Consider the following 26,195-nt stretch of genomic DNA (forward strand, 5'->3'; position numbering starts at 1 on the left):
AGAGAGAGAGAGAGAGAGAGAGAGAGAGAGAGAGAGAGAGAGAGAGAAACTGATTTCACGTTCAATTTTTGGTCCATCGATTTTGCCCCATTTACTCATAATCACATCGAAAATATAATAGAAAGTCCAACCAACCCAATGCCCATTTACCTCTAATTTTTTTTCCGATAAATTTCGTTCGTTTCGACGAATCAGAACGATATCGTCAAATTTATTTTAAAATGCATATCAGCGATGAAATTCGACATTTCGGCTTGGTTTCTGCTCTTCTTCTTCTTCTTCTTCTTCTTTTTCTTCTTCATTTGATCGCAGCATCATTTGCATCTGTGAATATAATCTGTATCAAGTAGATATGATCAAATGAACAGAGGATTTTCTGGTTTACGTGCCATTGATATGTGTTCTGGTGTTGTGTTCGCTTTTAGTAATAATTATTGCGCGTCTGGGATCAAGTTGTTAGTAAGCAGATTATATCGTGTTGTTCATTTTTCTTCTTGCTTTTTAGCAGCAGCAGCAGCAGCAGCAGTAGCACATGCCGTGATTATTTTTTTCCGTTTATATGCACGAGATTGATTTCTAGTAAAAGTCGAGTTAACCATGTAATTCGTCGATTATATTATCGCACATGACGGGGGAAACGAAGGAAACGGAATCGGAGCGCGTTCTCTCGAGTGTGATTCGATTCGGTGGTGTAAAGTGTGTTTCGGTGGTTAGGCAAATGATCAACAACGGATTTCTTGTAGCTGTGAATACCAAATTAATTGAGTGATCAATATGCGTGATACATAATCTGATTGCTACAAACGAAATGCAAAGGAGAGAAAAATAGTCATATCGCAAAGCGTATACAATTTATGTTAATATCATATTGTTTATTAGCCGCTGCGTAAGAATCCTCCTGCGTATTATTACGAGCGATATGGTCTTTTTCTTCTTCTTCTTCTTCTTCTTTTTCTGTTTCGCTAGCCGTGTTATTTATTCGTTTAGTTTGATTTTTTCTTCTTCTAGCAATTCGATCTGGTTGCCCTTTCACTTCGCCAATAGTATACGCGGCTTTACATAAATTTTCAATAAATTGTTTGTCTGGTTGTTATTAGCTCATTTTTTTTTGTCTGTCTCCAGCCGTGTGTCTTCGTGCGAATTTCCAAATTTACGATGTCTCTCGTTGTGTATACGAGTGTTTTGTTTTCGTGTTCCTCTCTCTCTCTCTCTCTCTCTCTCTCTCTCTGTCTCTTCTACTCTTTGTTTATCTCGATGCTGGTTTTTAATCATTTCATCGGATATGCATAAATTTTAATCGACTTTAAATTGAATAATGAATGAAGCATAATTAATTTTGTCATAATTTCTGCGCAGCTGTCAATGTTATCATGGACATAAATTCGATAATTTATCCAGCATTTCGTAGCGATAAATATTAATTATGGTGCCACGTCGTTTTTTTTCCCCAACGAGCGCTGTTGATCTAACGGTGATAACCTCTGCGGAATTTGATTAAGAATGTGTCAAATTCCAAATAGAAAGAGAAACAAAAAAAAATGGCCTGATCGAATTGCCGTTTTCATGTCTTGACGCATAGCGGTGCAACGATAATACTACGCGCCCTAACTACGTTATGCAAACTACATGACGTAGAGCACTACGCGCCCCGGTACGTTTGTATGGGCAATGCACCGCTATGTATTGAATTGATCACATAACATGTGTTCTTAGGAATGTGTTGTTATGGAGACACATGTGGTTCGATCAAAATTGATTATTTTCCTTTTCATATTTTAGTTGGACGTCATTTTTAAACTTTGTTTTCATTATAAACTTTTCAAATTCATTTTTTTCCCTCCAATATTGATTCCGGTTTTATTATTCGATGTAATTGAACGCATCTAATGAATAATCTGTTCTAATTGGGTCAAAATTGACGATGCTGTTGTTAGGAAACACGTGAGCCCATCTAAAGTGGAGTTAAAAGCCATGGTCTCAACATCATCGTTCCCATCGAGAAAATTGAGGCGAGAACAAAAGAGACATGAACCGACGAATTAGGGGCATAAAAAGCGGCACAATCAAAATAATTTTTTGTAATAGTCAATGTGCGTGCCGTTGTAAAAGCGCATGCAGAGACCATGAGTAAAAGTGAATAGAGTGTGTATGTTTTTTTTTCGTCTAACAGGAAGCTGGAAATGTTTTTAATGATTACATTTCATCTCAGCATCGCAAAACCAATATTTAAGTCGACAAACGCAGCGGCATATATCTTCCTGGATGTGATTGAACAACAACCGAATCCAAAAAAAAAAACAGAACTGAAAAAGTTTAACTAATAAGCACATATTACACCTAATCCCAACAGAAAAAAAAACGTAGAAAATCAGCGATAGTTTTATGAACACTCAGCCGATCAGCGTTAGAAGGAGAAAACCAAGAAAAAGCACACAATGTTGAAATATAAAAAGTTTAGAGCGTTCAATAAAAATCGTCAAAAACTGATTGAATCAAAATCCGTGGAAAAAAAAACACAAATCAATAACAAAATTCGAAAACAAAAAGAAGAGCACCATAATTTCGTTATAAAATGTAAATAGGAAAGAATGGGCTAACTAACACATTGGAGGAGAAAAAAAAAATTCAATTAATATTTTAGAGCGAATCAGACAAAACTATCCAAAGAAGAAGAAAAAAAAAACATCGAATTATATCACCGACACACAACACACGCATTCTCAAACTGGAACAAATCAAATCATATTCTCGTGTGATAAAAAAAGGTTTTTCTACGTCAAAATGATGAAATTACCATCTCGGCTACTTATAGTGTTCTGGTTGCTTTTTTTGTTCCTCTGTCGGCTTCATCTATATGGAAATCATCAAATACGGCGGCCCAAAACGTCGTAGGAAGAGATGAGAAATAACACTTTTTATTCCGCCGTGTGCATTTAGTGCCTACGTTATTAATTTATATTTCAGCAATCGATTATTCATATTTCGTTCCCATCAAATGGGTTTTTTCTCCTTAATTACTAGGTTTTTTTAAGCACAGGGCATCACGCGCGCGCGCATCATCCGAGTCGGAAATGGAATTGGGACCAGTTTACCCAACTCAGCGTACAGAATGTGAGAAAAATCGCATTTAAATTGTCTCTTCAAACGAATGAAGCGAGATATTTTGTCATGTTGAGAGAAAGAGATCGATACTGTCATGTCATATGAGATCTCGCACATTGATTTTAAGCTGATTCCAGACAAATTCGTTTGTCATATCTCGGTTTGAATCGAGCGGCTAAATAGCAAGCCCATATTTTGGAATTACCTATTTCGTATTTATTATTTTATTATTTTGTTTGGATATTACTTAAATGCCTTTGATCCAATCGACAAAGAAGAAACGATGCGATATTCCCATACGTTGAACAGAGAGAGAGAGAGAGAGAGAGAGAGAGAGAAAGAGAGATCGAAAAAAAACTCAATAGTTAATGGTTTATCAAAACTATGGAAAACATAGTTAAACATTTTTCAGCTCAATATGGTCAACATCGGCTTAAATCATAATAAATGGCACACAAATGTCAATAGACAAAATTGTTCGCATCCAATCAATATGATTGATCATATACATCGGATACCACTTAATAACACCTCTTATAATGCATGGGCCCAATTAAATGTTTTCACGATGCGCACTCGGACCATTTGAATCCACTAGTGATTTGAACATTACCGAAAATCAGAATTCAGCAAATGCAAATTTGAATGTATATCAAGATGGATTAAATATTGAAGATCTCAAGAAATGAAATCACAAAAAAAAAAAATCAAATCTCCAGCCTAATTCGAAAATTTCCATCATCCATACGCACAAGAAATCTGTCAACAATGTATCGCCCAGCAAAAGAGTGCTTTCCAAAAATGGAAGCGATGAGTGTTTTGTTTTCGTTTAATTGACGACCAAGATGAAAGGAGAGATATACACACAGACTCACCAATAAATGCCCAAATGACGGTTATAAACTATAATAGTGTCAAGAAGAAAAGAAAAAACGGAGCCGCGTACGTGACATGGTCACATTAAAATAATGAATTGTGAAAATCAATTTTCGTTTAAGGTGTTTTTTTTTCATTCTCAAGACGCTCTCGCGTAACTCTCATGTACTGACCCCAACACATACCGGCCACAAAAAAAAACACAAACAAAACGTTCAAATTGATTTTTCACAGATCTGAATTTCTTTAAATCGACGAATCAAACAATTAATCGGAGTATTTCAACATCAATTGATCCACGTTATGAGCATGAATTATATATATGGTAGCAGTGGCTCAGATCACCAACCTCTCTTGGGTTGTTGTTGTTGTTATTTTCGTTTCGGTTTCGTTAATGTCGTCTTCAATCTGAAAATTGTTTTCTGCTTTATTTATCAACATTTTTTGTTTTGGTTCGCTTCTGTGTTCACCTTTCCACTGATGCTAATGTTCCCAATGAACATTGACGATAATGATGATGGTAAAAGCGATTTAAACACAATGACGATCGAGAGAGAGAGAGAGAGAGAGAGAGCGAGAGAGAGAGAGAGAGAGAGAGAGAGAGAGAGAGAGAGCGCACACACCCGAGAACGGTCAACATCGAAGCGGGAGCGAGAACGACAGATATACACGGGAGATGATAGAAGAGAGAACAAACACGACAATTCAAAACAAAACTGAATCATATTCAAAATACGCACGCAAGGTGCTCACACACAATATTGCCAAGAAATTAAATAAATTGCTATGTTAATGTGGAATTTCGGTGACCAATCCCATTTACGATATATATTCATATAGTGTGTGTGTGTGTATATATTTGCGGTGGTTTGCTTTTCTTCTCTGCTTCTGACCTATGATTGTCATTCGTGTAATGGTGTTATTGTCGATCGCATTGTTTCGTTATTTGCTGTAACTTGGATTCTTCATTCTTTTGTACGAATAATTTTTTTTTTCTTCGGAGATTTCTCTTCCTCTCTCACTCTCCCACCTCCTCGCCGCTGTTTCTTTTTTCATGATTATTTATATATCAATTTTGATTACTTCTCAGAAGAGTTTGTCTTTTGAATTTCATCTGTCACTTTGCAACTTGCCGTTAAACTGGTACACAGCTCTCGATTTATTGTTTGAATATAATTTCCATTCCGTTTCGTGTTTGCATTGTTATAGTTGACTTATTGCCATTTTTGCCGATGGATTTGCGTTTTTCGGCCACATCTCTCCCTACATTCTCTTCCGTTTTGAGAAAAAAAAAAAATTGGTTGTTATTTAAGCGTGAGCTAAATGTCAGTTCACTTTGTTAATTTGACAGCGCACTGCATAACTGTTGTATGTATAACAATTTGCTAATATTCGTATCAATTGCCTGTCTGTCGTCCATTTTCCCACCAAAAATCACTCAAGCCCATTTACAGTCGCATTCGAAATTGTTCAATGTTGCTAATAGTGTGCGGCATTTAGATTTCAGCAACTTGCTAGCTACAATGTAAGCATTTTTTTGTCGTCGATTAGTGTTTTACATCGCCGTCGCCGCCAAACTCTTTGATTTGTCTCATTCAATGATTTGATTCACAGATTTCTCGTCTTCGGTTGATTTCTTCTTCTTCTTTTTTTCCCATTTGTTGATCATTACGGTAACATCCGAAACGTATCATTTTGCCATTGAGTGCAATTTTCGGTGTCGCAACCTGGCTGAAACGATCGCGTCGTCGTGTGGAAAGTGTAACTTAATGTTTCGATGTAATTTTCTCATTGATACAAAATGGATGGGAGACCCATTTCGGGTTGATGTTTCGGCTTCATTGAAACATCAAAAAAAAAAAATACAACAATTTAGTGTGCTACTGTTGAATTGATTTCATTCTTTGTCAAGCAAATTCAATACACAATCTAAATGGTTCGGACATTGTGGCGTTCGTTGTTGTTGTTTTTTTTTGTCTGTACCTCTAATTCTTTTTTCTCATCGAGTTGTTAATATATTAATATCTTTCGGCGTTATTATGGTCGTATTATTAAAAGGCATCTTCTCTTGTGTCGTGTTTTTTTTTCCTTCTCTCCCTCTCTTGTCTTGTCCATTCATTTGAGTTTTATTGTTATTCACAAGTTCTTCGCTCTATTCTTGTGTTGTTTTTGCTGCTGCTGCTGCTGCTGCTGGTACGCTCTCGTCGTTTTGTTTTAATGCCATAGTTCCATTTCAATTTATTATGGCTTAAGTGCTCGAATCGGTAGTCAGTGGGCATCTAATACTGTTCAATCACCGTCCGAAAATTCCACCTTTTAAGCATTTTGGTGGCAAATAGCGCTCGCAACTCATACACACACACCGTTTCGGGAATTATGATTGTTCGACAACGCAACGCATTTACATATTCACACGTCGCATCCAGATTTGGGCAAGACAATCAATTTCTTTGTTCTATTTTAAGACAAGTTTGATCTTAAATCGCTTTTATTATATTGTGTATATCGTCGCTTCATTGCGTTTTTTCTATCGATTCGATTTCTATTTTTTTTTTCTTTCGATTCTTCTTTTCAATTTTTTATTTGTTCCATTCGATCGTTATTTTTCGGTTTTGTATTGTCCAAGTCTAAATTCATTCATTCCCATATGTTTGATCACTTTTTTTCCTTCTCATTTTTGCTGATAAATAATTTTTAATGTTTGTCCATTTTGGCGCATGCGATCATCACAGTGCTCGTTTTGATTCGCCAATTGACCGAGAAAATCAATGTATTATTGCCCATTTTTTACATTTTATATTTATGATTTGTGCCACTTATTCGATTTTGATTCACCATGCGGCCACCATACGATACTTTCAATTCAATTTTCGTGTGTGAAATATCGATTTCGATTATCATTATTATGAAATAGTATCGAATAAAATCGCAATGACATTCGTGCTTGACTTTTAGAATTGCGTGTTCAACGAACACTTTTGTGTGTGTGTTTCACTGATAAAATTACAGCTTTGGAACGTTAAATTCGTAGATTGGAGAACTTTAAATCGAAATTAAAAGTTTTGAAATGATGTTCGAAATAATAATTGAAAATTTATTGTTTTTTTTTTCTATCTCGAATTCGTAATTCACCTTTGTATTTTTTTCCCCAATTGTTCAAATGTCCATTTCAGTTTCGGCAAAAGATGCAAGCGACACCACAAAGCATCTTTCGGTTGAAATTCATTTGGAAATGGGTGAATCGCTTATGTTCGCACTCCACGACCGTGAGCCTCTTGAATTGAACACTTATCCCGAATGTGGACGACTTATCCCATAATATCGAGCGCGTTTGACGGTAGGAAAGCCAAATAAATAAACCATGCACTAGAGTTTACACTACAAAGTATTTACTGAAGTGCCATTGACCATCATCGTTTGTATGGCTGCACAAAAGGGCGCATCCGTAAATGCATTTTCTCTTCTTTCCCGCTCGCTCACTGCTTGCCTCTTTCTATCTCATTCGGTATTGAGTGGTGTGTCGAGTGGCCAAACGAACGGCTTGAGTATTTTCCATGCACTCAGCGGCAGAAGAAAAAACCACTATTCTATTTAAAACGTATTATTGTTCTCTCACTTGGCTTTAATTCTTGGCGCTGTCGGCTACTTGAAACCGTTTTGCATACAGAATTCTCTTATGGTCATGCATTCAAGTGGTTTGGTCTGATTTCATCGATCAACAGATTTTGATATTTGCTGATCACAACAATGACTTCTGAACCTCCCCAGAGAAGAAATGTGGACACCCATAAAATGTCTGTCGTTCCAAGAAACATCAGTTTACGCTTTTCCATTTTGTCGCATGAATTTTGAAATCATAATTGCTATTTAACTGGGAAGAAAAATCGGCGCACAGATGAGACGAGGCAGACGGAATCGATGTTTTCTAGTAATTAATTCTCATGTGTCGACCGATATCGGTTTGGCGGTATTACGCGCTTTGATTGCACCTATATTTGTTCATAAATTTCTCTCGCTATGTTAATTTTCATTTTGCGCGCGCGCGGCTTCAATCAAAAGCTCGCTCTCTCTCTCTCTCACTCTCAGCTATACATATCCTAAGATCGATAACAAACGATCATTTTGTTTGTCAATTGTTTGTGCAATGTGAGATGCGGTGGTCTTTTCAGTCATCGTATTTATTTATGCTATATTTACCGTCTCTACATATTACGGCGAAAAGAGAGATATCGAGACCGGTGCACAAATGTACATCGCAACCAAAATCAATGGCACACAACTCGGGCTCAATGCATTCATATTTATACGATGAGAAAAAAGAAGACTAAATGCGTCAAAGTCGATATTTACATAACAAACCGAACCGCTCAGCGGTTCTCTTTCTCTCGCTCTTTCCCATTTCATCTCTATCGTCCGAGCTATGTGTTTGTTCCGCTGGTTATTGACCACCCGAAACGAAAGCACACACAAACGACACCAATGAATATTGAATTTGAATTGTAAGTGCCTCTTCGGTCGAACTTCTTTCTTCCACTTTATGCAAAAATCCGTGCGCGCAATTTCGATGCTGTTGATGTTTTCTTTACTTTACTTCGCTGTTTTTTCCCGCTCATGTTTGTGTGTTGCAATGAGAATAGACTCGCGAATATTTGGTTTCTCTCTCTCTCTCTCTCTCTCTCTCTCTCTCTCTCTCTGTGTGTGTGTGTGTGTTTGTAGCATCAATTCATAAAACTCAACGAAAGCATGAATTATCATCATTTCACATTCAAAGCCATAAAATTTATTAGTTTACAATTTAATCGTTGGTTCAGTCAGAGATATAAAACTGCAATGCCATATTCGATTGACGTCGATTCATGCACGCTCTCGCGATCGTGCGAAAATATTCACTGGATTCAATTTGAATGGTGTGGCTGTTGTGTGTGTGTGTGTTTTTTTTTCTTATCTTGTGCCGCTGCTGCTGCTGCGGCTGCGGCTGATTTTCATTGAACACGGGCATTGTTGGGGAAATTGAATGAAAATGTAGATAAACTTCATGCTAAATTGTGTTAATTAAAAAGCGCTACACACAGAAAAGAATCCCCGGAAATTTTAGGTGTTCGCCGTAAAATTTGACATTTATATATAAATTTCTATATACATTTTACCGGCAACACTTGAATTTTCCGGGCGATGACATAATTTCAAATATTCCAACAGAAATTAGCGCCATCTGTCATTTCAAGCGGTAAAATATACATAGTATTTGATAAAATGTTCGAAAATATGTCATCGCCCGGAAAATTGAAGTGTTGCCGGTAAAATGTATGTAGAAATTTATATATAAATGTCAAATTTTACGGCGAACACCCAAAATTTCCGGGGATTCTTTTCTGTGTGTAAAACGAAAGAATTTCTTTGGTTTGCCGGTTTGAATCATTGGTTTTTTCTTTGTTTTGTTCGTTCCAAATTTTCAGTCATAAACGGGCATTTTTTGTTGTTGCTGTTGTTGTGTATAAAATTTAATGCCGACAGAAATTTGAACCGATTGAAAGAAAAAAAAATTGAATATTTCCGGTATTTTCTAATATTATTTATAGCAACACATTTGGACGGATTACGTGGTGTAGCCGCTTACTGTCAAATAATCTGGCGCAGCGAATTTTTCGATGTAAATCGTTCGTATGCGAACGAAAACGCCATTTATTTAACTATCCATGGATTTGTTAATGGGCTCGTTATCGAATGAAAAATTAGCAAATTTCAAGCGAACTGAGTGCCGACAAATGCGACTATTGACCACATTCAAAGTACACGATCTGGAATTTTGAATCAGTTCAAACGTTGTGTCTCGCTCTTTCTGCACCGTTCTCGTGTTGGCCATTCCGTGGTTGTTTGTCAATAAGTTTATATGTTGTTTGTATCAAAGCAAACATCTAAATTAAATCATATCAATCAATTTGACTGGATGAATTCAAAAAATCTATTTCACATCAATAAGCGCGCTCAAGAAATCAGTTCGATCTCTTTCTGCGGGCTATAAATAAAGCTCAACACTTTCGGTAATATACTTGTTGTTGTTATTTTCGTTCATTTACTGTTGAACGATCTCGATTTTGATCTGTTTGGGCACTCGCGTCAAAAATTTCCCTCTCGAGTTGCTACGGACCACATCAAGCCGTTAAAAATGTGTGATAATTAATGGTCCATCATCAACATTCGTCCAAACAAATCATTGTTCATTCGTGTAAAGCGGATAATTGCCAAGATTTCTGTTGGCAATCGTTGGTGTTGTGTTTGCTGAGACACACAGAGTTGTTGAGAAATAACAAATTCAAATGATTTCAACGTTTTCATCAATTATCGCTTGGAAATGTAACAGGATTAAACGTTTTTTTTTTGTTACGTAGCCTTCGAAGCGTTAAATTTTTTTTTTTCAATTCTTGGATTAAAAATCCAAAAATCGACAAACAATAAAAACTCAAATTAGCATTGTGCCTTTTTTTCGGTTTCTTCTTCTTTAAATTCGTACACATATGAAATGTTTGTCAAGAATTTCCGGGTCTTAGTTCATTTTTTCCTTAGATCGATATTATTTTTGCTCTCTTGTGCACGGCATCGATCCGTTCCGTGTCTGAAGTAGGCAAAAACGAAGTCATATTTGAACACTAGCTCTTGTTGTTGTTATTTCTACATGCGAGATAAATAATAAAGAAGAGCAAATGCATTAAGAAACACGCGAATATGTATTAAGAAACAATATTGAGCCGTGGGAATAGAACTTATTTAACGCCTTCGCCTTTTTCTTGCCAATATCGCCTTTCGTCTCTCATTCGCAGTGTGTATGTATGGGGTTTTTGTTGTCTTGTACTTCCTTTGGTGCATTGTTGCTGCGTGCTGTTCACTCGTTTAGTCGCGCTTGTAACGAGAGGAAGAGATACAGAGAGAGAGATAGAAAGATACCACGGCAATATAACGAATTCCCATCTTCGCATATGTGGATTAATAAATGTGTATTATAACCGTACCGATAATAAACAATAATGATTAGTCGAAAATAAAGTCGTTGTGTCGTTCACTCGATCGTACAAATTTGGTGTGGTGTGCGCTCGTTTTTCGCCTGGATGCTTCCCCTCCCTCTCTCTCTCTCTCTCTCTCTCTCTCTCTCTCTCTCTCTCTCTCTCTCTCTTTCGGTCTCATTTATCGGCAGGAAATTGCACTTTGCTAACACACACTTTGTGCTAACACTGCATCACAAAGCATCTCATCTGCATTGTTATTATTGAATTCAGAGCGATAATCGGTGTCGACATGGAAATAGTTCACCGGTGATGATGCAGCGAAAGCGCGCGCACACGAGACAGAAAGAGAATCATCTGCACTTCTTCACTTTGGTAGAATGTTTGCGGGTAGAAACGAGCGGTATTTTATTTTGCGTCATTTCTGTTCACAAGAGAATACTTTTCTATCTGTGCGCAAAACATTAATTGCCTGCAGGGAGCGAAGGTGGAGGTAAAAAAAAGGTGTTGATGGTGGCTCAATAGTCTTCTAAATCAATGATCGCGCGCACGCACACACAAACTCTTTTCATGGCTGGAGAATGATCGTCCCATAAATCTGTGGCGAATAAATCAATCGGCTGGATGCGCGAAAACTCCATCACCGATCGACAACGACGACGACGACAACGGTTGATCAAAATGCAATTGCAATTGCGATCGTAGTTGAAAGTTAAATTATGTGTAAGATTCGATAAAATAAATCTTCTTGACAATAATAACAGCAGCAGCAGCAGCAGCAGCAAAATGCAACAGCAACGCGCAACGTTCAACTGAGTGTGCCGCGCGTTCACTCACAGCGTCGACATTTAGCACCGCACAATGCACACAAATCAATACGAATCTGCTACTTATGTCTACTTATTGTGTCACAATTAAATCAACACTGCATCGACATGTTCGTGCGCAATTTAAGGTGTTCAAAATGAGCTGAAACACAACAGAGCGCGAATATGCTAACGCTATAGCCGAAGAGTTGTTGCCGAGAAGAGAAGGAGAACGAGGAAAGAAAAAAATATACAGCAACAACACACATCGAAGATGGCACAGTCAGATGCAAGAGTTAGATCAGTACATGACCTGTTATTTGAAGGCACATTCAATTCACGGCACAGCATAGCGTTTGCATATCATGTGCTGTTGTTGTTGGTGTTGTTGTTGTCGAATTTTTTTTTTCTGTCTTCTTCTGCTGCTGCTGTTGGTGTGAAACAAAACACAGACGGTAGTTATAATCAGACAACGAAGTGTTTGTGTTGCAATTTTACTTCATTTTTTTCTTTCCTACGTACTTCTCAGCTGTATTTCGTGAAGAAGAAGACGAGAAAAAAAAACCGTCTAACAAATACATACATGAGTTACGAAAAACAGAGACAGAAAAAAAAACCGAAACAAAAAAAAATTCCATAGAGAAGAAGAAACGTGTCGTTTCGAATTAATGTTGTGTTGTTCGCAAAATCGATATCGATGTCGTTACTATTGTCACACCTCATGTGCGCGCGCATCTATGTTCTCTTGCATTGTTACTTTGGGCTTTTTTCTTGTTCAAATTTTTCTCTTTTATTTATTGCTATGGTTTTATTGCTATGGAATTTCCGTCGCGCTGCCACTCGGCTTCTGGATGGCTTTTTTTTCGTTTAATTCCCTTTTCCATGGATACAGTGGATTATACCGTGATCGGCCCATGGATTCTCGTCTCGGATTTTACTCAAAAATTCTCGTCTAAAATGAATCTCATTTAAGTCGCCTCATTTTCATAACGATTCAATCGGATTGTGGCGTGCACACTGGTCGCAGCAGGTTAAAGAGGAAATGTTTCATTAAATCCACATGCTCGTTCCCTTAACCGTGCTCCACAAAATTGGACACCGTAGTTTTTGCTTCATTCGATTTATTTTCATTTCGATTCTTATTAAATTAATTGCAATAAGAATCATATTTTGTTGTTGCTGCTATTATTACTGTCATTTTAGAAGCTTTATGGTATAATTTGTTCAAGGTAACGTCGTGCATTACCGTTACTTCCATGCCAAGAAAATGAACAAAAAAATGCAGCACAACAACAAACGAATAAACTCAATATATAAATTGTTGCTCGCAACAAATCACAATAAACTAATTTTCTTTAATATAATGTCAATGCAATTTTAATATTATTCTCATTCACTCTCGCTCTTCAGTCGCTCTATGGCTATCTCAACATTGCTAACAGAGTGTGTGTGTGTGTGTGTGTGTGTGTGTGTGTTTGCGGAGAGCCAGTGCAGTTATTATTATAATATTAAATTTTTGTTGTTGTTATTGTTCATATATATATTTGGAATACGGTCAGAACTCACTCAAGTGTAATAATCATTTAAAATGAAAGAAAATAAGCATGGGAAACGTGCTTTAGTGCTTTCGACGACGACGACGACGACGACGACGACGACGACGAGAACGAAAACAGAAAAAAGAAACAGAATCAACAGCAACACACACATAGAGAAAAACAACAACGGCGTACATTTTCCGTCTTTTCGTATATGTCATATGAATATGTCAAGCTAAATGTTTGTAATATTTGACGACAAAAATATTACCAACCCAATGCAATAACAAAATCAACGCATCTTAAGTATGACGGAAAATTGCACAAACAAACAAAATAATTCGGTATGGTTATACTCAATCTGATATCCGTTTACCATTCTTAAGTGCGTGGTTTCGTGTAATTGACCATTTTGCTGTGTCGTTGTTGTTGTTTTTTTTTTCGTTTGCGATTTAGGTTTTTGAATGGAAAAATGATGCCGTTAAATTGGAAACGTTTGCGTTTTTTTTTTCTGCAAATGAAATTGAAAACAGACAATTTCTCAAATAAAAAACAGTTAAACTTGCAATATCACATATTTCCTTTCAAACGATTCGCGTGGCCTTGTTCATATTACAAAAATGATGTGATTCAATGCACTTGCCGCTGACTTTTTTTTCTCCTTCTTGTACTGTTATTGTCATTCTTCATTATTATTTTAAATGTCAGAAAAGAGTCCAAAGCCAAGAAAATTACGCTCGTTTCCTCTCCTGTGTGTATCCGAAGAATTGAACAGAAGAAAAAAGAACGGATTGGAAACAAAGGTCGAAATTATTTGGGTTGCCTTTTGTTTCGGATATTAGTTGTGAAAAAAACACATGAAAAATATCTCACGCTTATCTTATGTGTTGACATAACATTTCAGACAAAATAAAATGTTACCGAAAAGAGTGTTGTGGCAGTAGCATTGACGACAAAAATGCATAGACCACAAAATCAACGGCTTTAATCAATATTAGTAGCCCTTGAATGCACGAAATGAAAATCGAGAACTCGATCGCCACACCAATTATCATGACACTTAATGTCCGGTCGCTAGCTTGTCTTGACAATGCAACAATTCACACACATAAACTCAACAATGTCTGCCACGATGAAAATAATAAACAAAAAAAAAACCCGAGAGAATAACATGACATAGAATAAAGCAATCGAAATAGATTAAATCATTGTATGTCTTGGGCTTGTACGATTCTAACGCGATGCATGCGAAAAAAAAATAACAACGAAAAAATCATAATATCACCACCAATGCACAGTAGCAGCGGGCACGCCAATGGGCAGTCGACGCAAAAGGGAAGCTCATAACAATTGCAATTGTAAATGACGAAGCAAACACAAAGAAAACGAACAAAATAGGAAAATTGTAACATTTTATCTGATCTGTGTGCGGCAAGATCATTTTCGTGTTGAAATCACTGAATTCAAATGAGGACATCCGATGATCACACAACACACTTACAACGGAATGGAATGAACGCAGTGATTTGGCTTTTGTTTGTTTGTTTTTTCCAATGAAAATCGATGAAAAACGATAAACGAAAAGAAAAAAAAATGATAATAGTGATGATAATTACAGTGAAATCGGCAACAGTAGCATTCCAAATCATAATAGTAGTTCAGTTCGATTAGTCATTTTGATGATACACGTGACTCGGTAAATTTGCTTCGCGTGGGACATATTGCTATCGCCTTTCTTTCTCCGTTGACTGTGTTTTTTGTTTGTTTTCTGTTTCATTTAACTTGTTGTCGTAAGTCGCGTCCGCGCCCCCGCGCGCTTCTCTATCTCTTCTTATCTGTCTCGTGAAAAATCTTTGCATGTTCCGACGAGAAAAAGTCACTTTGTGTGCGCTTTTTTTTATGAACGCATTTCGTTTGTGCTTGTATTTTCTTTATTAGCTAGCTCTAAGGCTATGAAATGCATTATTTTGAATCGACCTCACCGGTAATTAGATTTATATGCTTATAAAATGTGCTTTAAATGGAAGCAAAATTACGTTTTTTGTTCTATTCTCTCTCGCTCTCGCTTTTGACTTCGGCTTCTCGCTTGGTTGAAACGATGTTCGTGTAGAAATTACTTGAATTCAAATGATTACACAAAATCGGTGTTCAAACGACTGCGAAGAAAGGAAAAAAAAAACACACGAAAAATTTCCCGACACGTTGACTCACTGCAACATGCGCGCGACTGTTCGCTGCTCGGCTCTTGTTTTATGATTTGATGAATCGCTTTTAGGCTGTTTTTCCCCAGTCGTCAGGAAAATTTCCACTTTAAATTCACCCCACACCGTCATTGCAATTGTCACTCTTTTTTTTCTGTCCCTTGGAACAGCTTAAGAAACTACAACACTAAACTAACAAAAAAAAAAAACCTAAAAACTAAATCGAAAATTTGGAGGCATCAAAATCCATACGCATAGCGTGCTCATAAACGAACGCGGAACAAATTACCGAAAATTATTACGATAACAGCCAAAATGTTCAAGAAATGAAAGAAAAAGAGAGAAACATCCTCCAAAGACACGGAACATTCGTTTGAAATGCAAAAGAGAGTGAGCATGTGTGTGTGTGTGTGTGTGTGTGTGTGAGAGAGAGAGATAGAGAGAGAGAGAAACAGAGAAAAGAAATGAATCCCGAAAACCGAAGAAAAATCAAGAGAAACACAATACATCCAAAGACACACTCGAAGAGAGGGAGAAACGAAACGGAGCAAAAATACATAAACTTAATTGAAAAATATAAAATTTATTGTTTCAAATCACGATACGTACGAAATTTAATGCGATATAATTAAAAATCAATAACACAACATAAAATGCCCGAAAATGAAAAACGCGTATATTCAACGTTTCTCACTCTCTCTCCTGCGTGGATTGAACGCACGGTGCCGACGACAATGAAGACGATTGCTCGCTTTTTTCAGTTCTTCCTCTGTCTCTCGTGGTGTCTTCTCGTCGGCAATTCGTAAATACATCCACTTTTATCGCATATTAATCGAATAATAAACAATTTGTAGTGGGTCTCTGTGTGTGCGCCTTCTCTCTCTCTCTCTCTCTCTCTCTCTCTCTCTCTCTCTCTATTCATTTCTTTGTATTCATTTGGGTTTCCACTTGATCCGTAATTTGACGAACAATTTGAATTTTTATAAAAGAGAACCGATCGAAATTGAATAACATGGAATGATGGTCTTATCGAACAAACTGCAATTTTTATGTTGATTCGGCCCGCTTATTCTTCTTCTTTTTTCATTTTGAAGAGAGAAAAAAGCACACCATTGCAGTATGTCTAGAGTCGAAATGGGATCTCTTCTTTTTGTGTGCAATATTTTGTTCATTCTTTGGTGTGTGTGTGTGTTTGTGTGGACAAAACCGAAAAAAAGCACATTGATATTTTATTTATTTATTTATTATCAATATTGTCAGATTTAATGGATTTGTTGTGATATCAGCCGCCGGCGTTTGTCACAGAAATAACGAGAAATTCGAATACACAGAGAGCGTAATTATTGTTGCATGTAGATTGTATGTGTGTGTGTTGAGCGCATCGCAAACTCAACCTCTCGAGCCAAAACCAACGAAAAATATAAATAAGCGAGCAATTTCGGTTTGAAGATGCGAAATTTTCGAGCATTCGAATTATTTGCCGATTTTTTTCTCTTCATTTTTTTCTGTCGATTCGCATTCGTGCATTCAGTTCATTTGCAACATTTCTTGATTTCGATTCATGGGATGCGATTTTCGCGTAGCTCTTAGCTATGTTTTGTGTCTGTGTGCTTTTTTTCGCTCTCTCCTTGTGATATGTCTCTTGAGTGCTGATTTGGTTTTTATTCAGATTCAGTTTTTTCATATCAAATCCACCCGATTCGGTGTTGGATCTACTGATTATCCACATTCAACGGATATTTTGTGTAAAAGACATGGTTTCTTGCCAAAATAAAAAAAAAATCCGGCTAAATGTTCCACGTTCCAGTATGTCACACTGTACTGTAATTAGTTTTGTTTACATGGGCCATCGCACTGTTTGGCCTTTGTGTTGAGAGCTTGTGTGATTCAATTCGGCCATATCATAAGCAAGAGAGCATTTATGGTTCATTTACGATGAAAGACATTCGGATGCTACCCATTTTCAGTATGATTTGCATTCACTGCATATCGTGTCGAGCATTTCATCACAATTTTGTGGCCGCAGCATCAGCAGCAGCACCAACATCGGCTGCAACTGCGGCGGATGTCTTCATTGCATTGCGATAAATCTCCGTGTGCATATGAATCAACCTCATTTTCTCCCAAAGAGATCAACGCTAACCAGCGTTTGATGTGTCAATAATGAGATATTGCACATGCACATCGAAGAAGTGTATCCATCCATAGCGCGAGAAATGACGAAATCACACAGCATCAATAGCTGTAATGGCTGCGGCTATTGGAATTGGTGGGTCTCTGTGTGCATCTCGATGTGAATGAAAGTCACTCTGTCGAACTTAGACACCGAGTAAGAATGAATGAGAAAGATAGACTGCGCCCTAATAAACAAATACCGACTGTTGCACCGGAGAAATCAACGTGGAAAGCAACGGAAAAAAACGAGAGAGAAAGAGAGAGAGAGAAAGAGAGAGAGAGAGAGAGAGAAGAAAAATGAAACAGATTGAAGAACAAGACACTAAATTATAGGAGCAGGGAAATTGAGAGAAGCAACAGTTTAATAACAACAACAAATCAGAAAATTAAGAAAAATGAATTTCCCTCAGGTGATATACAATAAAGCAGCAATACAATTGCCAAAGCCGATCATACAATTTTAGTTTCTCTTTAATTTCAATAATTTTCTTTTTTTCATTCTTTTTCTTCTTTAAAGTGATGCCGAATGAAAAAAAAAACACACAGCACAACACACAACGATGAAAGAAATATATGGAAGAAGTAAAAAAAAAAACACCACCACACTACGATTCATATATGAAGAGTGCGGCTGACTCTTTTTTTTTCTGAGCCATTTTCCCAGTGCCCGATCTTTATTCTGTGTATCCATTCGTCTAGAGTCGTGAAATTCGTGTACTGTGCATGTGAGACCGAGAGCGCATAACAATCAAATACAGTTTTGTGTGTGCACGCTTCAAGCCCGATTCTCATTGTTCGATTTTCTTTTGGTTTTGATTTTTGGGTGAGTTTTTTTTTGCACACGTTGATGCTGTGGCTACGACTTCGGCTGCTGTTGCATGTGTGTATGGATCATGGAGCAGAAATTTTTTTATTGAATTGAATCGAATATCGAAAGATTGCTCATCAAAAGAGCAAGAAAAAAAAGAGAAATAACTGTTATTTGTGTGGAAATTTAGTATTGAATGAGATTTCTAATCGACAATTAATGGCATTGCGTTGATGCCTATTTCTCCTGCGGTAATTTTATTAGACCCCATAACACTTTAGTATCTCTCCAAAGATATTTGAACGACGATGGAAACGATCATTTTCTCGCACACACACTGTCTATCTCTTTTGAAGCTATGCGGCTTTCGTCAAACGCCTTCGCGCCACTCAATTTCAATGAAAAATTGTTCAATCATTTTACATTTTGTCGATGATCGGTCATCGCCTCATGCATTTTGTCAGTTAACCAATAAATTTAGTCTAGTAATGATCCATTTTACCGGGCAATTCGATCGCTATCCAAATCGTCAACTGCTTGCACCTGTTTTGCACTTTCAAACTCGTTCAAAAGAGACGCAAGAAAAACGGGGAAAAAGAAAAGAGAGCGAATACGAGGCAAAACAATATGCCGATTTTCAATTTTCTTGCCCCCACGATCGGATCGCAGAAGAATTTCTGATGGATTTTGATGGCTCTCAATTTCAATATTCGACAGCAGAAAGATAACATGAATCGAGAATGATCATGGAGCAGATAGAGAGAGAGAGGAAGGAAAACAACAGCGAATGTACAATAAGAATTGGCAATCATTTTCTCTTGGACCTGAAAGTCCAGCCGAAATATCTATATATATATATATAAGGTCGAATTGTGAGCGTGCGATTTCCGTTCAAATACAGAAAAATTAAAGCAACGAGAGAAGAAAAAAACCGCGCAAAAAAATTGTTTATCGATTTAATCGATCGCTTTCAATTTTGAAACGATTGTGCGCATATACTGTAATCAGTTTTATGATTATGGGCTTCAATGGATCAGCGATAATTTCACTATTTATTAATCGAGAAAACATACAATTATACATTTTATCCAATTTTCAAAAGAAACCAAAACAATTCGCATTCATTCTCTTCTTGAAATTTTTTTTTCTCGTTTGGTTTTCATCATTCACTTATCTCTTAGTGTTCCGGCCGTATATTTCAGCTGAAATTAAGATGTGTTTTATATATTTTTTTTTATTCCGTTCAATTTGATTGTGTATATCTTTCATTTCACCAGACACGAAAGTGCAGCAGAAGAAAAAGGTGGCTTTAAGGATCACAAGCAATCGAATAATTTGAATGAAGTGTAATCAAAACGGCGGTGTATATGGTGCAATATCATCAGTACCACACCAAAAATAAATGAACTTATCACATTAAATGGAGCTTGGTGCACTTTTTTTTTCTCGCGAAAGAGACTGACATAGCATATTGGACCCTTGGTTGGTGTTTTTTTTTCTTTCGGTTTTGGGATGATGCGCATAAAGTAAATTGTGTAATCGTTTATGCGAATATGATATGACTTTCAGTTTGAATCACTTGCTCGCTTTGGTAAAGCTGGTGCGCCAACATCGATAAAATTCACTTTTGCCAGCTTAACAATTTAATCGACAATGCACCGGCATTGAACATCCATTCGCACAAAAAATGCATGATCGTGCGAGAAAAAAAAAACGTTGCAGATTTTAGGAATATTTTGTTTTTTTCGTCTTCTTCCATTCGTTTCGTTCGGTTGGTTGCGATCGCTTGTTCATTTTGAAATTTTTCGGGTGATGCAATTCGATTCATCGATCAATTCTTCGTTCGATTTAATTGGATTGTGAGCCTTGCTAATAAACCCGCCCGCTCATTTTTCGCTTCAATTAAAATTCTCTGGCACGGTACACACTTTTTTTCCCGTCGTGTCGTCATTTGAAGCCGTGTTTCTCTCTCTCTCTCTCTCTCTCTCTCTCTCGTGTAACGTAAATGCTTGAAAAATGTGTCTCACCCAAGCGAGTAATGAGTGTGTAGAACGGATGAATTTTGCATGATGGGAAACAGTCATGTCACAGTGACTTTCAAAATAATTTGATGCCTTTCATAGAGATTGACTGCTGTGCTCTGTGATCGGCTCATGTTTACACATGACTACAACTTCAATGGCGTTTTCACAAGATTTTCCTTCATTCACATCCGAAGATTCTTCATCAGGAAGAAGAATCAACTACAGAGAATAATATCTAAAACAAGATTCTTCCTTTGGGAGGAGTGCTACCAAAAATATTTCATACAACTATAGAATATGCAAACAGCCACATAAATCAAGTGGAACATTTGAGAGAACAATGTCGTTTGGTTGCTGACATTTCTGTTCAGATAATCAAGTTCTCTCTTTTTTTTGGCCTTCATTTTGCATTTGTTTAGACAGCGAATACAAGCAGAAAAAAACAGAATTATTATATAATATTTACATGTTACTCACCTTAACACACTGTTTTCTATATGCACATTAAAAACAAATTAAGTTGTAGATTTTGACCGGAGAGATAAACAGCCACAACAGGACTAGCCGCGCGACTCCTTCCCTGGATGTGTTAAACAATTAACAGTTTTTTTCGTTGCTTTTTTTCTTCTCTATTCGTTTTGTTTTGATGACAATTTTTGGATAAAACTTTTTCGAATATCCTTCTATTGCATCGAATAACGGCAGTCTATTAGAACAAATTGTAAGTCTTTGTTCATATGCTTATTCTCATGTTGTTCATATCAATATGTAAATTCGATTAAATCGATCAATTAAAGAAATAGTCTTTTCTATCACAACAAATAAAATCGTTCCGATGATTATTGATCAAAAATTGGTTTCGATGTACGTAACCGGTGTGATATAAGTGATAATGTTTGTTTTCCAGGAAATGCCGCTGCTACGCTTTATGACTCATTTGTTAACACTTTCTCGGTGTCCGTATAAAATCTGTATCACTTATGCACTAGATTTGCAAATCTCTTTGGCAAAATGCAAAATGAATATGTTGTTTTGATTTCGACTTTTTTTTCTCTTGAGCTTTTATTGCTGCTCTTTCTCTGTATCTTATATTGGCAAAGATCTCTTTCTTCTTTGATCTTTGAATGATGAAAGATCTTTGAATCTTTTTAACTCAGTTTTTCTTTTGTTCTTTTCCACTAATTAAATGATTTGTTGTTTCATTCAACGGCTATAGTTTGTACTGGATGGTACTTGCACGCACTAAAAACAGAACCAACTGATAGCGATGCAATGCTTCTCTTTTTGGAAAACAAAACAATTTTCACGGACCAAATGATCGGTTTCCAAATTAACTATCAAAACACTTTTATCTGATAAGCCGCAACTTTTTGTTCCTTCTCTCAAATACTGTTTGTTAAGTTGATTTTCATTTTCCACGAGGCAACATGTGAGGCAATCGATTTGCTGTCGAGTCTTTGATTATCGCTGAGTCACAACGTTTTTTTTTTGCGCCTTTTTGCAAAATCGAATCAATTTCTTCTTTCGGCCAAAAATATTCAATCAATTTCAGTTCATTTACTATACAGTAGTCTACACTGCAAAAAACAAAACTTGGTGCGCTTAAACCACAAAAAAAAAATCACACGCACACCGAACAAATCGATGCACAAAAATTTGTGTACGTAAAATTTTTTCCTCTGGTGTGACGGGACCGACTGAACAAATCATATACGGTCAATCTCGAAAACGAACGAAAAAAAAAACGAAAAAAAGAAAGACCTTACAAAAGCGCGCACCACAAACAACTGACGAACGTAACGTTTCAATTGACTCTCGGGAGGTTAAAAATCATAACTTGAGCACAAACTGCACAAATACACTAGACCAGCTACACACAATGTGTTGTATGGATACGATACCAAAGCACACAAAATGCGATAAAGAAAGAAGAGAAGAAAACGAAAAAGAAGAAGAAGAAGAAGGGAAAAAAGCAACACACAACGAAAACAAACAAGACAAAAAAAGAACAACAACACACAGGCAAACAGCACAACAGCAACCGATTCACTGGAGATTCAAAAGATTTCAACGAGTAGAAAAGAGACGAAAAGAATTACACCATCGAATGGTAAAGATTTGGTGTGTCTCCGCTTTTTGTATGTGTGTATGGATGGAGCGAGCGAGCGAGTGAACGATCTGAGAGTGAGTCATGTATAGTTATTTTGTTGTTGTTGTTGTTGTTGTTTCTTGCTTAGAGAGGAAATTGCTAAACACTCTCTCACACTCGCACATCATGATCATTGTGCGCAAATGAGCACGATGAATAGATTCGGTTGCACATACGAAACAGAAGGCATTACAATAGCCACACATCGGTGTCTGTGTGTTATTTAGCATGAGTCAAGAGCGAAGACCGTCAGTGCACGGTGCGTTCAACACAGTTAGCTCAACTGCAACCGTGTGCACTGCAGCGCGCGCAACAAAACCTTCAAATACACGAATAAGCGAACGGCTATGCGATTAATAATAGCAATTTTTATTTACTTTGCCTGATTTATTCACACATTGATGCGTTCGTCTGTTTCGTTGGTTTGTTTGTTCGTTATCGATTCCGTTCGTCGGCTATCGATTCGACTGCGAATCAAGATTATCGGTTTGATTGTAATCTTATTGTTGTGCCAATTAGAAGGTGCTAAACTGACCGAAAACGAAAAAAAAAACCAAACCATATCAAAGTCAATGGAACAATGTTATGAGAAGCTGTGTGCAATAATGATTTCATTACAAGGTTCGATAGTCGAATCGAATTAGATCGACCGAAATCTGAGTCAGACCGCGAATCGACTGGTGCTGTTGTTGTGGTGTGATGCATTTGCGCCATTGCAAATGATTAATGATGCGAATCGGCTGATATTTCAACTAAGTTGCACATTCGTTGCGATCGCATGACAACTATCACTGCCCCATGTGTTTCCCGGAGTGTGGTCGATCGGTCATGGTGTGATCATTCTCCCATCGGTGTGTCGTATCATAGTAAACAAAAATAACGCTTGCTAACGCGCTTCAACGCATCTTTCTATCAAAGCTAGCCCATGTGAGCGAAGGAGAGAATCTCAATGCACACACACACATCAACACAAGCGCATACCAGCAAACAGCTCGCCATGCTCGAACGTCTTCGTTTACCTTCGAACGGTACACAATCAAATTAGTGCAATCGCTGACAATGTGTCGAGCCAACAGGAATGAAGGCAGAGCACAACTGACAACGCAAAAGAGAACAGAAAAACGAAAACAACGGCTGAGAAAAGAAGGGAGCAAAGGAGAAGCGATATAAATGTGAAAAAGAGACGATAATATTACGTGAAATGATTTGAGATGAGTTGGTTTTGGAGAGGGAATCGAGCTGTGATGTGTGCGCGTATTCTCTCGCTCGCTCTCAAATAATTCGTTTCGCATCAATTCGGTGTGTGCTTAGATCTTCATATGTGAATTTTTCATTTAGCAATGAGATCACAGCACACATTTCGCAATAGAGGAGTAAAAGTGTGCTTGTGCTCTATCTATCCATCCCGTTTTGCCTCATGCACACACGGCTTTCTCGCGGCAAACCAATTGTGTGTGTTCGCGTTGCGCTATCTTCGGCACAACGGTGCCGGACTACCGATCTCTACAATCCTATTTTCGAATGTGGAATGTAGTACGGCTATGAATTTGACACAAAGCACTGTTACTGATATTCATTCATTGTGTATCGATTACCATTCAAGGTGGAGCCAAAAACCGAAGCACTTCCACACGTGTATCGGCCTCATACACACATATCGTATATATATATATATATATTTGCTTAGTTTTATATTTGCCCATGCGATAAAAGGAAAGCAAATGCCCAGCTCTTTTATTTTTATTTCTCTCTCATCTCTTCACTTAACGCCGTTGCTCGTCACATTTGCCTGTGTGTGGTTGTATTGAATGAGTTGAAAAGAAGAAGAAAAAACAATCACACACACACACGGCCTGAGATCGGTGTTAACATGCGCGATGGGCATAATAGACAACAATATCTCACATTTTATACGCAATGATAATCGGCATGACTCGCTCGCAATCCTCCAATATATGTGTGTATGCCAGCGCGCTTGTGTTATTATACGCCTGAACATGCTACTAATAAGGTGTGTAATGTAATGTAATTCCCTAGTAATTATTGTATTTATTGGAAAAAATGGCAACAACTCTCTCTCTCTCTCTCTCAAAGCACAGCCTTTTCGAGCGGGAGATCGATTTGATTTAGCTAAACGCAATGGCAATGGTGGTGGTGGTGGTGACATTTTGCACTTTGCGAAGGTGCGACCAAAATATGGGCCCCCATTTGACATTAAATAATTCCACAAAATGCAATAATTTTAAGCACATCCAAAGAAAAATGCAGCATTTCAGACAATTTAAAGAGAAGAAGCGATAATTTTTCAACAAATTTAAAGAAAAACACGATCATTCAAACCGATCTGCCAACGAAACAAGCCATAATTTAAATGAATTTATGCCGTCTTGTCAGAAGATCTATTGTCGGTTTTCATGTGTTCAAGTTTATAGCATGAGATTAAACCAAAAACACTGAAATTCGACATCTTTATTCCACAAGTTTACCAGAAAACGCATATAAAAGTTGGGCTAAAATTTCAAGTGAAAAAAAAGCGCATCAAACTACCGAACGATTTAAAAGATAAACGTGCAAATTTGAACAATAAGCAATGCTTTAAGTTTCTGCACATCTTAGCAAAAAGTATCAAGCGGGCCGGTGTGCAAATCCAGCCACACAACGTAAACAGTTGTTTTTTTTCGTCAGTGAATATCGTTTTTATGATAATCATTCAGCCTTTCGTATTCAATTGTTTTACGCTAAGTGTGAGAGAGAGAGAGACACACACAAGCCAAATATACATAATATTTGCGAAAAAAAAGTAAATGTGACTAATGTTAAAGAAAACATTTATACAAAAGCTATTAATGTTATTTTTTTCACTCTTGACAAGTGGTCGTTTTGATGCTCTCTTAATCCCTCATACGTGCCTTCATAACTATTAATACCTATTTGGTTGTGCCGTTTTTTTTTCTTCCTTGGTTTGGTTTGCAATTTCCATCACTTGAAAACTTCCACTCTCATTTTATGACTGTGTCATGCCAAAGAAAATTTATAAATGAATCCACGATTGTGATCGTTACCGGCGACGACGACAACGACAACGAGAGAGTTAGTTGCGATCGTCTGCACTTTGCGATTACTTTCCGAACTTAGGAGCCAAGATAGTTCAGCACATTTGGTTGAACCTTGCGTGCCTTGACGCTGGTTCATTCGTGAGCGAGTGAGCGCGTGCATCGAAGAATATGCGTTTACCGTTATCGGTATCATTGGCAATTTTTTCCGCTTCTTCTTCTTCTTCTTCGTTTTAATTGTTTTGTCGTTTTTCTTCGTAGTTGCTGATGTTATTGTTTTGCTCACGTTCTCATCTATAATAGAGATACATGTGACTGGGCCTGGCCTCTTCTCTCATTGATCTCTCGTGTGTGTGTGTGTGTGTGTGTGCGCGCTCGAGTCGGTGTGAATGTGTGCATTGAACGCACAAATGAGAAGATAAAGAATGAAAACTATTATAGATGCAAGTCCTGAACTGGTAGTTA

The 26,195-nt window shown here is 37.3% G+C and overlaps 1 protein-coding gene across 2 annotated transcripts in view; it reads right to left on the reverse strand.

Moving 5' to 3' along the window:
* The window catches only part of LOC129576895 (knirps-related protein-like), a 57,161-nt gene extending 34,844 nt beyond the window's left edge, over window positions 1–22,317 (reverse strand). Inside the window, exon 1 of one of the 2 annotated variants that reach the window (XM_055462982.1) lies at window positions 21,006–22,317. The gene's annotated coding sequence lies outside the window, so the exon portion shown is untranslated. The remainder of the gene's footprint in view (window positions 1–21,005) is intronic. The other variant, XM_055462983.1, reaches the window with a different exon arrangement.
* Window positions 22,318–26,195: the final 3,878 nt, after the last annotated feature.

Source organism: Sitodiplosis mosellana, unplaced genomic scaffold, assembly GCF_009176505.1.
Source record: "Sitodiplosis mosellana isolate CC-2019 unplaced genomic scaffold, AAFC_SMos_1.0 Smas_scaffold_6191, whole genome shotgun sequence".
NCBI lineage: Eukaryota > Metazoa > Arthropoda > Insecta > Diptera > Cecidomyiidae > Sitodiplosis > Sitodiplosis mosellana.